This window comes from Trematomus bernacchii, unplaced genomic scaffold (genome assembly GCF_902827165.1).
Source record: "Trematomus bernacchii unplaced genomic scaffold, fTreBer1.1, whole genome shotgun sequence".
In the NCBI taxonomy this organism is placed as follows: domain Eukaryota; kingdom Metazoa; phylum Chordata; class Actinopteri; order Perciformes; family Nototheniidae; genus Trematomus; species Trematomus bernacchii.
In genome coordinates, this window is record NW_022987524.1 from 3,803,271 (window position 1) to 3,818,435 (window position 15,165).

A 15,165-nucleotide genomic window follows, 5' to 3' on the forward strand; every position below is an offset into this window, starting at 1 on the left:
AAAGTCCAAAAAAGTGTTGAATCCCTGCGATCATTCAGAATCAGAATCAGAAACCGGTTCATTTCTGAATGGGTTTACACATGCATACATAAACACAATTAGAGGAACTACGTTGCAACAGGAGAAAACTATTTTAAAAACTATTACACCATTAAAAATAAATACATATTTTTCAAGAAATATAAATACACAAACAATTAAGTACACCCAGACACCTGCAATATGTAATGTTCCATAATTGGTTTAGGTCCCCTGCATATAACAGACTGGAAAGAGGTTTACAAATCTTCTTAGAGAGACATTTGTTGTGCACTAAGCTGGAGACGGGACACAAAGTTCAGTTTTCGCACAATTGATAGAATGCTTGGATGTCTCGGATGATATATTTGGATTTGAAGATTTGATAAGGTTTAAACTAATAAAACAGTCTTAGGTGTGTTATTGATTGAATTAATTGATTGATTGAAAAGTTTATTAACAGCTTGTATATTGGGTACAGTACAGTACAGCTCAAAACATACAATTGTAAAGGGGATGCAGACCAGAGAAAGACTTTCGTCTTGTTTACATCAGGGTCCCCCATTTCCAATTCATCATATTATTTCCAATTCATCATATTATGCTGTCTATTAGTTAGTATATATCTTAACCCTAAGTCAGTAACGGGAAAGACGAATCCTATACAAATCATAGGTTGTAAAAAGAAAATCCTTTCGTAACATATAAATGTACTGGCCGTATATTGTATCCACACCTACATCCACATTTTTTTTAGACAACATGTCTTGACTCCAAACAGCTCTTTGCTTCATTAATGGTAAAAAAACAACAACTATATTTGTTTTAAATGAAATCAAACCGTGTAATTTGGACTCACAGCCACAAACTCCAAATCATAGCCCAATTCACCAGCATGTATGTTCCTTTACCATCCCCACACTGTGAGCGTCACACGGGCACGGCGGGGTCAGTGACCGCGCACGCCGCCTGTTTATCTATATGAGAGATTCTCGGGAGCGCGCACCCCCTGGCCGAGGAAGGTGAGCGAGTGTCTGGAGGGGAGGACTCGGGAGCGCGACCAGCCGAGGGATCGATCGGATTAAACTCGATTTGAGTGAAATTAACACAAAGGAGAGAAGAGCAACGCACACTTGTCGGCGAGGTCGAGGATGCGAGACACGCCGGAGAAATATTTGATGATTAACAAAACTTGAACTTTTTTCCTCTGTTTATTTATATTTCAAACGGAAAAGGACCACGGTGGATTTTTTTCAAGCCAGCGGAGATACTCTACTAACGAGGAGTTGATTTGATAAAAAGCCCGAAGTGACCGAGCTTGTTGGGTAAGCTAACAAGTAACCCTTTTGAATGAGTGCAGTTTAATTTTTGTCGAGCAGAATTCAGTAAGAGTGTGAGTGTTTGATTGTATCCACTGATACTGATTCATTAGCGTTTATATTCTGTCTTATTAGTAAGTTTTCCATACTTTTCCAACGATATCGCACTCTTTAATGTGCGGTGCGAGTTGGGTTTGCATTTCATTCAAAGCTTACTCATTGGAAATCTTACGTTCAGGGCTACTGTTTCATTAAGCCTCTGTTTTGTATTCTCTTTTCAGCATAAAGTCATTGAAGGTCTATGTAGCTACCATGCCGACATGCTAACAATAGCAAGTTTAGCTTTGCCACCCGCTGCATCGGTCACACACACGCACAACAGTCCCATAGATAGTTGAAAAGTGGAAAGAAAAGCATCCATACAAGACCGAGAGTCTCTCCAGTGTGTAGTCTGGTGCCACGATAACTTGTTGATTTTGGTCAAATGAAAAATTGACTGAATTTAGTTTGAAAGTGTAAGTGTTAGCCCTGTTAGCTAATTGTGTTGAAGCTTTCAGGAGACACGAGGTGGCTCGAGCGTAGAGGTGAGTCACTGGCCGCCTGAATGAGAGGAGCTGAGTGAGACTCCCAACGGAGAATACTTGGCAAATATCGGCCTGAACGCTTCGCCATGCATAAATGAACATGTTTCGACTTCAAACTTTAATTGGTGTTTTTATTTAAACTGAACGACTATGTTTCTACTGATAGGGGACAGCGAGAAGTGTCCGTAGTAGTCGCTAGTTTTATTGGACGGAAGGGACAGAGCAGTGGAGGAGAGGGGGGTGGGGGCAGTGAGGCCAGGCGGTCATTCCATACAACCGTGTTTTCACGTTGTTTTTACCACGTTTTACCTTGCAAAAAACAATGTACACATACGGTAAAGACTTGAGTCCGATTGAACAGCGTTTAAAAAGAATGGAGAGTGTTTGACTGCTATAAAAACCGAGATGAGAGGAGCGTTCCCTGGTCCGGAACGACGTGCGAAATACTGCTGATAGGCTAATTAGCCGTGCTAGCCGCTGTAGGTTAGCCCAGCGCTAAGACACCGAAGTTCTGCTAGCCAGCTCTCATCCCCATTGTGTACGGGCGAACACCACTTATTAGCCCCCCAGGCTAGCTAGAAACCTGCTCGGGGCGGTTATCAGTCAAAGTGTAGCTCGTGGGCAAGAACATTTTAACTTTCCGCATCGTTCGCTTCACTTTTTGTCGAGGTTTAAAGAACACAAAGTAACGCTACTCTTTCCGCGTTTTGGCTTTTGTTGTTTGTAACATTGTATGCTGCGACCGAAGTTTGTCGTTCTCTCCGGCTACACTTGTTACATTGTATGGACGAGCGAAAAAGCAGCATAAAACACCTGCTTGTGTCCATTTACTTCAGGCTACACGGCAGCACTTTAACAACAGTTTTGTCTTTCCTTTTTACTACGCGACTTTATTGCGTGCAATCCAGCACTCTTTCTCCATTATGGGTTCTGTAATCGGTCAACTTGCATAATGGTCATCCACTGCTTTCACGCAACTTTGTTGTCTGCGACAAAGATAAAAAAACAACTGAGCGCTTCATCCCGAAAACACACACTGGAAGTACTTTTCAGTTTTATTCACAGTTCCATACATTCAGTCTACATGTGCTGGTTCGTTCTTTTTCTTCCTCCCGTCTACCATATAATCAGGGGCTGCTACCCCCACCACCTTGTGTCTGTGAGCCAAGATGGCAGCTAGTCATGTTTAGCGGGCCACAGAGGGAGAGATAAGACGCCCCGACCACACATGCATCTCACAACAGATGTTCAGCACTATTTAGTCTTCCCCGGTTTGTTTCTCTGCATTTTCTTGTGGTTAAAGTTGAGGCACTGTTCCTCCCCTCGGTGTCTTATAGACATTTGATGTGGACCAAGCTGGAGATGGGACTCAAAGTTGAAATGTCCCCACATTTAGTACGCATGTTTGGACGCCTTGGATGATATGTTTAGATTTAAAGATCTGATGTAGTCTGAACTAATACAAAAGTGTGTTATGCTGTCTAATAGTCAGTAGATCTTGTAAGTAAGTTAATACTTGGATGTATGTACTGCGTTGTAGGGCCCATTTAGTTGTCTAAAGCGAGACAGATCGCTTATTCCTTTATAAAAGAAATACTGTGCGCTCTGTTTCATAAGCTTAACATATATTTTTTGTCATGCTTATGTTTTTCCTGTCCTGTTTTCAGTCCAATGCTCCGCAATGTCCCCGACATGGCCACCTTACACTGGGGTTAAGAAATGTAGATGCACCACATGCAGCGAATTGACTCATTCTCTACAAAGACAACATTAAGATTTACCAGTTTATTGAGATTTTACAGTATGCCGCAGTTCAATCCGGTCTAATATCCATGCACTGTTGCTCGTTCTCCACATTTTTACACCCATTATCCCATCTTAGCACAACAAACAAGCCAATATTTCTCATGACCATGAAGCTTTAACCAAGCCACTGTATGCCTTGTTCGTTGAGTCTTAGCTTGTGGAAGAATGAAACAAACTTTGTTTATAACAGTTGTCCATCAGTGTGTCACATTTTTGAATAAGCCGTTCCTGACCTATGAATCAATAGTGTGATCGGCTTTCGTTATCTGAAAATCTTTACTCGCAATGTGCCACCTTCTATTGACCTTTTAACCAACCCTTACTGTATTCAGGATAGCTCGGAGCAAGACATCTAACCATATGAACATGTAGGAAGAAGGGCCTGATGCCAAGGGCAGTTTGTATGTGCAAATGAGAGCACGAAAAGTCAGTGGAGCCCCTATCGGCATGCATTGAGCACTCAGGCTTGAGCTGACAACACTGATGCTGTTGTACTCTGCGAGTGAAAATGGCCATTGTTCCTGTCTTTTTCCCTCCCTTCTGATTTGACTGTGTATTGTCCACCGAAGTCCCTTGCTAATCTTTTATTACTTGAGGAAAGTCTAACCCATCAGGAGATAGTTCTCTCCCGTTCTCACTCATTTCTCTCACCCTTTCACTTATTCAATTATCAGTTAAAAATAAAACAGTCGCATTAACCAGAGTTTAGGTTTTATTTCAATTTTAAATATTTAGTAAAGCTATTGGTCTGTGATAAGGGATGTTTTATGTTTTTACGTTTATCAAAAGCCCATTTTCACTTACTACATGACTTTCTGTGCTCCCCTAAAATTATTTCCGTGTTGAACTTGAAGCATTAGGCCCCACTCGCATTCTAGGTCCAATGAGGTGCTGCTTTGGTTGAAACACAAATACCAAAATGTTTTTTAACACTTTACTGAAAAAATTATGAATTATTGTTAGCATCTTGCAGATGTGAAGTGACTGTTTATCGGAATAGTCCTGCCTTTATAATTAGAATAATAGCTGAAGATAAAAAGCTACCATACTCGGCACCATAAAACTACATTTTAACTGAGCAGTAGCATTGAGTAGGTGACAACAGGCTGTACTAAACAACTATTTTCTTTATCAATTCATCTATAAGATAAAAAAAGATATCTTAACGGTCCATCCTTTCCCCCAAAATCAAACGTAAGTGAACTTATGGTTGCAGTTCGAGTTGGCAAACTATTAAATCACATCACCAAGAAATGTATTTCCCATTGGCTGTGAGAAAATGTTCAGAAAGAACTCAGACTGCCAGGTTTAAGTAAGTGGATAAAACCGATCTGAAATGAAAGCCTAAGATCTATCAACATTGTGCTTTAAGCGCTTCCTCTCATGCCATGCTGACCTTACCAGCTGACTATTAAAGCTCTTCAGAGGCATAAAAAACAACCATGTAATGTATAATATATATATTTTAGCACGGCATATATTCAACAAAAAAACACTCTAAACGCCAACTGAGTGTAGTGCATAAATTGAAAGCTGAATTGATTTCAATCTTTGCACAATTTGTAAATACCTTATGTTTTTGCCCTAGTTCTCTTTTTTATTAAGGTAGATAGATATATACTTTATTCATCCCAAGCTGGGAAATTGTTTTGTCACAGCAGCATTTTGACAGTCAATGTACAGTCCAGAACCTTTCCTCAGTATCACCACAGAAAAACGTTGTAATGTATTTGGAGGTGGGCCACTATTGAGCAGACGTGTTGTTCCTGTGCATGGTGGGGGGCACCTGATGCTGTGGAGCTCCTGATGGACTCTTGGTGCTGAAAGCCTGGTGTTGGGTATCTGAGGTTGGTGTTGTTAGGGTGGCCATTTTGTCTCCCATCATCATGTGTCATGGATGGCAGGCCTGTTAGCAGAAGTGCTGCTGTTGTTTTTCTCAATCTCTTTCATCTCGCCATATATCGCTCCACCTTCACCCCTCACCCACCCTCCCTCCCACTCCCTTTCTACTATGCATGAGCTCCCTCTCTTCTTTCTCACCCTTTCCATCTCCCCCTCTCTCCATCTCTCCCTGCCTATCTGCTCCCCCCTCCTTCCCTCCCCTTCTTCCAGTCCTCTCATTTCCAGCCAAAAGGTTAGCGGGGGTCTTTAGCACCGTGGTGACATTCAAAACTGAGTGTCATCGCTGTCTCTCTCGCTCTCTCTCATCCCTCCCTCTCACCTGTCTATCCCTCCCCCCTCCTCCTCCGCACTCGCCCCCCCCCCATCCTCCTCCTGCAGCGAGGGCCTTCTGGACCGAGTGCTGTGCCTAGAAGAGAGGCTGGTGTTAATGCAGCTCTCGAGTGTTTGTGTGTGGGCTGTATGTGTGATAGAGGAGACGGCCTGTCGAGTACATCTCTGACCCAAGTGTGTGCGTGCCTTTTGAATCTATCCTTGACCTCTCCCACCACTATATGTGTCGTATCCTGTTTTCCCTCTTCATCCTTCAGCTCTCGCACAACATCTAACCTTTCTTCTGCTAGGAAACAAACAAGCCAAGCTAAATCCCCGGACCCTCCACTGGAAATATGTTGGCGTTAGTGTCATTAGCTGCTGATGAATCCCATCACTGAGAATCTCATCCGTTTTGCACGCTGTGGTTTAATGGCACTGTTGTGGCGTCCACACATCCTTCCACTTTTCTTAAGCATTTCTCTCCAAGGCTGATGAAAGGTTAAGTGCTGCTTGCTTGTGGAATCAACATCCAGTTATGAAGATGTAGATGGACGCTAGGTCAGAGGGATGTATGAAAAAGGATGGAATGTGCAGGAGAATTATTATGTATGCATCTCTCCACTAAACCTGTTCCTGTCACACTTCCTGTGAACTGACATTGCTGCTTATTGTCCAGTTTTGTTAGCTAATGTTTGTTATTTATAGCAATAGCAGCCTTCTGAAAGTGTTACTCTGCTCAAAGTGCTTAGAAGATTGTGCGCTGGATTCAAACTAACATCGGAAGCACTTTTGATCCTGTAGAGCAGGGGTGCCCACACTTTTTCAGCTTGGGAGCTACTTTTAAAATGACCAAGTCAAAATGATCTACCTACATTAAAAATGCTAAACATATATTTATTTATATATATATATATATACTGAGTATACCGTATGCTGGTGTACCTTGCATAACTGCACGAACCCGTATGGCACAATACAACTCAGTACATTTTTTGTCATTACGTACATTTTATACCCTTTCTTTAGTAGAATTGTATAAATTGGAAGGCTATCTAGGTAATCAGCTCGCCAGTGATTTGCAGCTGGCGTGGTTGACCGTGCATGCGTGGTGAACTGCGTGTTAGAAAATGAGATCTCAGACTGGCTTACCTGTACGTCAATCAAATGCCATAGTAAGGATGGATGATAGGCTAACTTATTTTTATTTATTTATTTTCAATCCATGTGATCTACCCACAATACCTTTGCGATCGACCGGTCGATCGCGATCGACGTATTGGGCACCCCTGCTGTAGAGACTCTGGAAAAAGCGGTGTGTGCGTGCGTGGGCCCCAGGGGAGAAGTTACCCCACAGCTTTATAGGAAGGACTCTGGAAGTTAATTGGTTGTTAGCAGGCAGGCAGGTGGGGCATGGGAGGGGAACTGGCCAATCTCTGGGGACGCGGTCCGGACCTGCCTGTACCATTGGTCTAAAAGGGCATGTCAATATCAGTGATTGATTATGGGGGAAGCACGCAAAATAGCCCAGTCTATATACTGTGCGCCTTCCTGTTTGCATACAGCAATAGTTTAATGTCTTCAGTATTGTGGGAAATTTACCATGAAAACCTCTCTGGAAGTTCTGTCTTATTCAACATTTCTTTCAAAACCTCAAATGTAGACTGAAATGTTCTGCCCTAGTTGCTCAGAAATCTTTCATCTTACTTTTCGTTGCACATGGATGACAAATCTCCGAACAGCCCAAAACCACTGGTGTTTTTTTGACATGCTGAAGAGACTCCCAGGTAGTGACAAATCGTGTAGTTTTTGAAGCAGGGGTTTCCCCAAAGCCTGTAACGGGGGCTCTGTGCCTGTGATAACTCATCTGCATCACTGAGCATTTCCCCCTCACCGGCAACAGTTTTTTTTCTGATGTTACCATAACAATGCTAACACCACTATTAGAGTATTTACATTAAGTAAATGGCAACTTAGAAGTACAGAGGGATGTGATCTTTTAACAGAGTTAAACATGTATAAAGTCACTGAATTAATTCATTTTTTAATAATTACTTAATTTATAATACATTAGTCTTTTACACATGGGAATTAGCATTTGAAATCTTAATAATTTGTTCTAATATCTATTCTTTAAAAGGATTTACTGTTTTCCTCTTGCATTAATCAAGCAGGGTCCACCAACGCTCATATTTTATTTGAGGTTGCATGCTCAGAACACAATCAACCTTTTAAAAGTTGGCACAACAGGAATAAAGACAGTGGAACCCCACAAAGAGAGTTGTTTTTAAAGTTGGTCTTAAATGTCGAATTGGAAAAAAGTCTTCAATCTGACTTGCCTTAAAGTGTATGGACCCTTAAATGACAGGTTGAACATATAGCTTGTATGAATGGAGTCTTAAGAATGTAGATGGATATTGTATTGCTCAGACAACAAGCCTATTCTGATACCACAGCAAATGTGTCTGTACTCTGTAAATTCAGTTATTGTTTCTGTTAAAAAATACTCCTAGAGATTTGGGGCTTTTCAATCTCTATAGAGATGGTTAATGCTTGGAGTCGTAGTGCTGAGATCTGTTCAAGCTACCACCTGTAGTGTTCTGAATCCATATAGTGACTTTGCTCAAATTCAAATGTTTGTATCCACTTCTTGTGAGTTAGTTTCTGTGGACATCACATATGTTATTTGCTCCTATTGTAAAAGTATAAGCTGTTAAACAGTCAGTTGGGCAGTCTGCATCATTCCTAAGAGCTTTTTACCTCACCATCACCACTACACATCCCTGTCTCGGTAGCCTTTATAAAAACAGCTGTAGCCACAAGAGAATGTGGAACAGGACTACCACAATATTGCACCCATCTCCAATACGGGTTGATATGGAAAAATATGACAAGATGTCTCATGCTAGTGTGCCAGTTAAAAAACAGTTTAGTCTTTCTTATGACCTTGAATCTGTGAGGTTTCTTTCTCACCTTAAGGATTCTAATCGGTTAGAAAGGTTCTTACTTGTAATACATTTAAGTTACAATTAATTGAGAACAGCCACACTAACTAGTAGTGTAAAATACATTACATTTCTTTACTATTCCATGCCTTTTAATACACACTAATTTGACATGACTAGATGGAGAGACCCTATAACAGGTTATTGAGCTCAATGAACACACACTAACAGGTTCCTTGTCCACCCCCTGCTCCCCCCCCTTGCTGGTCCTGCATCCTCTGGGATCAGACTGGTAGCCGGCCAGTGGTTTTTCCTAGCACATGGTAAAGGCAGGGAACAGATTGGATAAACACAGCCCTTTCCTGCTGACCCACCCACCCCCCTCCCCGAAACACAACACCATAATACACACACGCACACACGCACACACACACACACACACACACACACACACACACACACAGCCCATTAACAAAGCAGCCGTGCGTAAAATAACCAGATTTTCTCTAGCTTCACTGCTTCTCTCTTTCTTCTCTCGCTTTCTTGATTCCCCCCACCCCCCTCTCTCCACCTCCTCTTCTCTTTTCCTTCCTTCCGGGCCTCAAATCCCAGCCCCAAACACAAGGCCCTGCATCCCCTCACTTGAGCGTAATTACACACATAGCTAGCCAGCTTCTGCACGCTGTCCCCCATTTGGGAACAAAGGTATAAATTATAGCGGCTTAGATCCTAGTGGTAATGGGAGGTGGGTGGGTGCACATGTGTTCTCCAGAGGAAGAGGAAGATCACTCACTACTTCAGGTGTCTAGCGCTAAGCTTGTGGTGCAGTTTGTTTCTCTGGCTGTGTTGTGTTTGTCTCTGCCTGCCTGTGTCTCCGTGCAGAAACGGTGTTGACATGGCAGAGATTTCCTGTAGTAAAGCCTGCAGGCTACAGACAGTTTAGCTGCCAAACTTTCAGCAGCACAGACAGCGCTGCATTCAACCACTAGTCTTTCTTCCTCCCCCCCCAAACCAACACTTCACACACAGGGATGTGCAGCTGTTTGGTCCAGTATGATGTGTCAAAAATCAGCAAATCTGAAAAAAAGAACAAGGAAGGGGTACTGCAAAGCCATCAGATCTAACTTTATGCATTAACACGGGGATAACCACATGCATATTTTTCACCAAATTCTGCAGATAATAAAAAAAAAAATCGGAATTATCAAACATTTTAAATGTAAAGAGCAGGTACCCGATGTAGGCATTGTTAGTGAAAACTTCTGACAGACTTGCAACTTTCCAGGATAATTAAAAACCCAATGTATTAAAGTAGATGCACTTTGCTTTACTTTCTACATAAATCTACTCAAAAGTTAAAGGGGACCTATCATGCAAAATGCACTTTTGTACGCCTTTTATACATGAATATGTGTCCCCGGTGTTCCAGGGAACTCACCAAGTGTCAGAAAACACAACCCTCTCTATTTTCCTCCATACCCAAATCTCTAAAAAAGGGGCTGCAACGGATCTGATAAAAACTGATCCAGATTTGAACACTGTCCTGACGTCAGGATTTGCAAATTGAGCAAAATGAGCATGGCTAAAATGCATGATCTGTTTGGTATTTTGAGAAAAAAAAAGTATAAATATGCCTTATATAGGTATGGTCCTACACTATATTATTCAAATATAGCATCATAGGTCCACAAATAAATGTGTGTATGGGGCTGGGCATTAAAGGGTGTTTATCTCTGTTTTTTTGCTTTTTGTAAACTAAAGGCCCCTCTTAAATGCACTTTTACCAGTGTGTGTCAGTTGAACTTGGCATTGACACTGCATGGTTTCAGCTTGGCTGAGCGAATGGCCTCAATAATGGTGGTTCCACAGAGCTGCACAGCCGGTGTGAATTCCTGAGCCTAGCTTTTGAATGTCAGTTATTTTATTAAGTCGGCTATATCTAAACACGTTAGATCCACACAGTGATTACTTTAACCAGTTAAGCCCCAAGCCTGTTTTTCAGGTCTCAGGCTTGAAAATGACATTCCCAGAACAAATGACTATATCTTCACTTCTAAAAGGGCTAAATTAATAATCTTTTTTCTCAAAGCAATGATAAACCTGTGAGTTGGCTGTAGAAGTGTCAGAATCAATATAGGTGTTTTATTTTAAAGGGGACCTATTATGCAAAATGCACTTTTTGATGTCTTTTATACATAAATATGTGTCCCCGGTGTGTCAGGGAACTCACAAAGTGTCAGAAAACAAAACCCTCTCTCTTTTCCTCCGTACCCACATCTCACAAAAAAAAGGGGGGTGCTAACAAGCAGATCTAGAATTGTCGCTCCTATTACGTCATCCGGCCGACGTGACACGTCCCAACCTATATTCTCCGGCACACGTGACACGTCCCAACCAGGGTTTCAGTTGGCCGGTAATTACCGGTTTTTAGCTATAAAAAAAACGGTAAATTCAAAACCTGCCAGTCAAAATGTCCGGTAATAATTAGGGATGCTCCGATCGATTGGCCGCCAATCATTATCGGCCGATATTCACTCTTAATAGTTTGATCGGTGCTCTCTATAAAGGCTGATCAGGAGAGCTGGATCTGATCGATATGGACATAAACGCGAGTGAAGTGTAACCGGACGAGAGAGATCAGAGATCAGATCAGCTGCTGGGTCTGACGGAGACAAATAACGGAGGTAAAATAAATTATTTCCGGACATTTGACCGGCAAGAAAAAATCCTAGCGGAAACCTGGTCCCAACCTTTCATCTCCATATACAGTCGCAGCTGTGTGTCTGTGTATTCAGCAGGATGTCTGCTGGAGGCTTAGAGTAAAGTTGATATATATATATATATATATATATTGGCACTGTTCTAGCGATAAACACTTAAGAAAGAACATGTCAAGCTATGTGCTGTATCAGAAACAATGCGTGGCGTGTTTTAGGAGTAATATGCTGTGTGTTTACATTAGCAAGCATGCTAACACTCAGAGCTAACCATGGAGCTAATGCTGTAGGCTACTGGAGAGAATATGTGTAATGTCCTTGTGGTAAACCCTGCGAGAGAGAAAGGTTTGAGCTCCATACTGTTTCAGAAATAAAGCTTGAAGTTAGAGATGATCCGATCACGTGATCGGGGATCGGAGCCGATCACGTGATTTTCAAAAGATCGGAATCGGGAGAGAAAAATCGGGGATCGGGAATTTAAAATAATTTTTTTTTTTAATAAAATATTTGTATTTTATTTAATGTTACAAAACAAAAATGACCATGTTCACGTCTTAAAGTCATCCTGAGGCCTTAGTTTTGGTTTAAAATTACACAACATCATGTATGTGTTGCTTCTTTTGGGCTTGTTTTCATAGACCTGGTTGCTTATTTCTCTCAAATCTGGCAACAGAGTGGGCAGGGCGCAGTGTCTAATAGTAGCAGTAAGCTAACGAGAGGCTACGTTCAGCTGGTGACTCGGGAGTCGGGACAGAGAAAATGTCAGGAGTTTGGAAGTATTATAAAATTGAAAGCGAAGGCAGTGTAACAGCCAGATGCAATGGTTGCAAGGCGGAGGTTCCGCGTGGCGGAAAGAACAGAGCTACGACCAATCTAATACGCCACCTGAGAAACAAACACCAACAACAACACAACGAGTACACAGCGGCCACTCATGTAACGGCACTTTCAGAGACTTTTAAAAGGAAAGAGAAACTGCCCCAGAACAGTGAAAAGGCCAAAAAAATAACAGCCAAGATAGCTGAATTCATCGCGTTGGATGACCAGCCGTTATCTGTGGTGGGGTTTAAGGGACAACTTGAATGCTTTTCTCCTTTTTTTTCTCTTAATGCATTGCATAAAGATCGGATCGGGAAAAATCGGTATCGGCAGATTGTCAAAATCAAATGATCGGAATCGGATCGGGAGCAAAAAAAGGTGATCGGGACATCCCTACTTGAAGTGGTTGGGAGCATAATATGGCATTTAATCACCGCAGCGTTTAGCTGAGCTTCTCCCCATATAAATCTCTCTAGCAGGGGAAAGCTGCGTGACGCTACAAAGGGGCGTGGCTAGCAGCAGACGTTAAAGCAGAATCAGCCTGTTTGGAACAGGGCTGCAAAAGAGGGGTATGAGCAGTATGAGGCATGGCGACAATGGGTGATCTGTTTGGTATTTTAAGCAAAAAACACCTCTTTTGCGGCTTTCACACCAGCGCTTTTCCCTTTCTAGCTCCTAGCTAGAGCTTTTCTGGTTCAGCTCCGGTTTCCCTTTTCTGCTCCCGCTCTGTTCACACCGCCCAGAGCTGCCGCTGCTGCGTCATGACGTCATCGTTTACATCGCTGATTTTCTCCCCAACGGAGCTCACAACAACAACAACAACGGGGGACTACGTCGGGTCGATGATCGTGTTGTTTTTAATCATACGAAGCCATATTAAATTAAATAACGACTTCTCCAACCTTATACTTTTCTCCAGAGTGCCGTGGTTCATTGTTTATTAATGTGTTTCAGCGGCATTTACCGACCGCTGCAGTGCTGGCTGCTCTTCCACGGGAGTTTATTCTCCCGTTAGTTCCGGGTTAGCTCACACGGCTCTAAAGTATTCACTGTCTGACTGTCACACAAGCAGCTGATACATATCCCCAGTTCCCCTTAAGTGAATGCGTGTCAGTCTGAATTGACGCTGTTTGGCATCACAACGCTGTTATGAAAGTTTCTCTGGTATAACATGGGTGATGTTAACATAGCAACCAAAGCTAAACTGACTACTTGCTAAGCCGTGTTCTACAGGCACTTTTTACCGGCGTATTTTTCATTATGATTCTACTTGTGATAGTCGGACATGACAACCTGTGCAACCCATGTATTGATTCCATCCGATAGCTGCTATAATAAAAAACAAAACGTCTGCCTGCTCTCCACAATGATCAATAACAGCGAACGGATGGTCAAAGTAAGGTACAAATAAACAGAATCACACGAAGCCTGGTTAGTGTTGCCTGACTTTATAAAGTGTTTTTTTTTTAATAAGTGTGTGGTTGCCTTCTATTCACTTTGCTCAGCGGTACTGCTTGTAGGCAGGCATGACGAGACTCTTCAGTCGACCCATGGCATGTTCAGGGGAGGTGGGTTTAGTTTCCTGCACGCCTCGACGTAAGAGAGACGTAAGCGACGCCGCCTCTTAGCTCCGAAGCTCTTGCCTCTAGACCGACAATTTTTTGGAGCTGGAAGTGAACCGCATTCCGGAGCTAAGAGGCGGTGTGAACAGGAAAAACCGGTACTTTTCAGGCTCCAGCTCCGAGCCGGAGCTGAAAACGCGTTGGTGTGAAAGGGGCATTTGTAACAGTTAGAGCCAATAGAAGTTCCTAAATCCATCTGCTTAACGGTTCCTAAACGCGGTAGACCCTGTATTCCATCGGGTCCGTCTGCGCTGCGGTGACCCGGTGGAATACAGGGTACGGACTGGCCATCTGTGTGTTCTGGAGAATCACAGAACGGCCGTTCTGGAGAATCACAGAACGGCCGGTCGTCAGCGGGCCGTTGACGGCCGGCACAGCCCTTAATTTTTTTAAACGGCATCATGTAAGTTGCGCTGACAAAGATGGGTCGCGGTAAACGCTCTAAAGTGAGGCTCCACTACACAGAAAAAGACAAGGCACAGTGTAATGCCTGTTAATAGCTTGCCAAAGGCATAGCTCAGTTAAAATAAAGCACAGCTATTGTGCAATACATTTGTATTGCATGTATATTTTTTATTTGTAAAAATGTCAGTTAAAGCTTAAAAGAATAAAGATATTTTTATCTAAACGTTTGACCTCTTTCTTTTACAATTTTGGAATCGAAACGGGGAATCGATAAGATCCGGAATCGATAAGCAGAACCGGAATCGGAATCGATACATTTCAAACGATACCCATCCCTAATTATCAGTAATAATTTCAAAGTGACAGACACATTGGATTAACCTTCAGCAGCATCAGCGTTTCTGCCAGACCTGTCTTGGGTATCTGGGGTTGTTATCTTGGATATGGGCTCGTCTGCTGGGTTCCTCAACACGTGTGTTATGGCAGGGGCTGGGGGGGGGTGTAAAACGCCTCATCCTTTGATGAGATTTGGCGTCTAAAGCGGCACACTGACCGTTCACCTAATTCCTTCTGCTGTGACAGCTGGGCCTCATACTTACTATTTTTATCTTATTGTATTTTAGTCGATTGTTTACATTGTACAGTTCTACATTTGATAATAAACCACTTTTTACCGCTACTGCAAAATACAAAACTTTATTTCGTACCTGCATACTACA

The 15,165-nt window shown here is 42.5% G+C and overlaps 1 protein-coding gene across 1 annotated transcript in view; it reads left to right on the forward strand.

Annotated features, from left to right (window-relative positions):
* The first annotated feature begins 1,048 nt into the window (after positions 1-1,048).
* The window catches only part of chd7 (chromodomain helicase DNA binding protein 7), a 79,846-nt gene continuing 65,729 nt past the window's right edge, over positions 1,049-15,165 (forward strand). Inside the window, 1 exon segment of the mRNA XM_034118485.1 lies at positions 1,049-1,343. The gene's annotated coding sequence lies outside the window, so the exon portion shown is untranslated.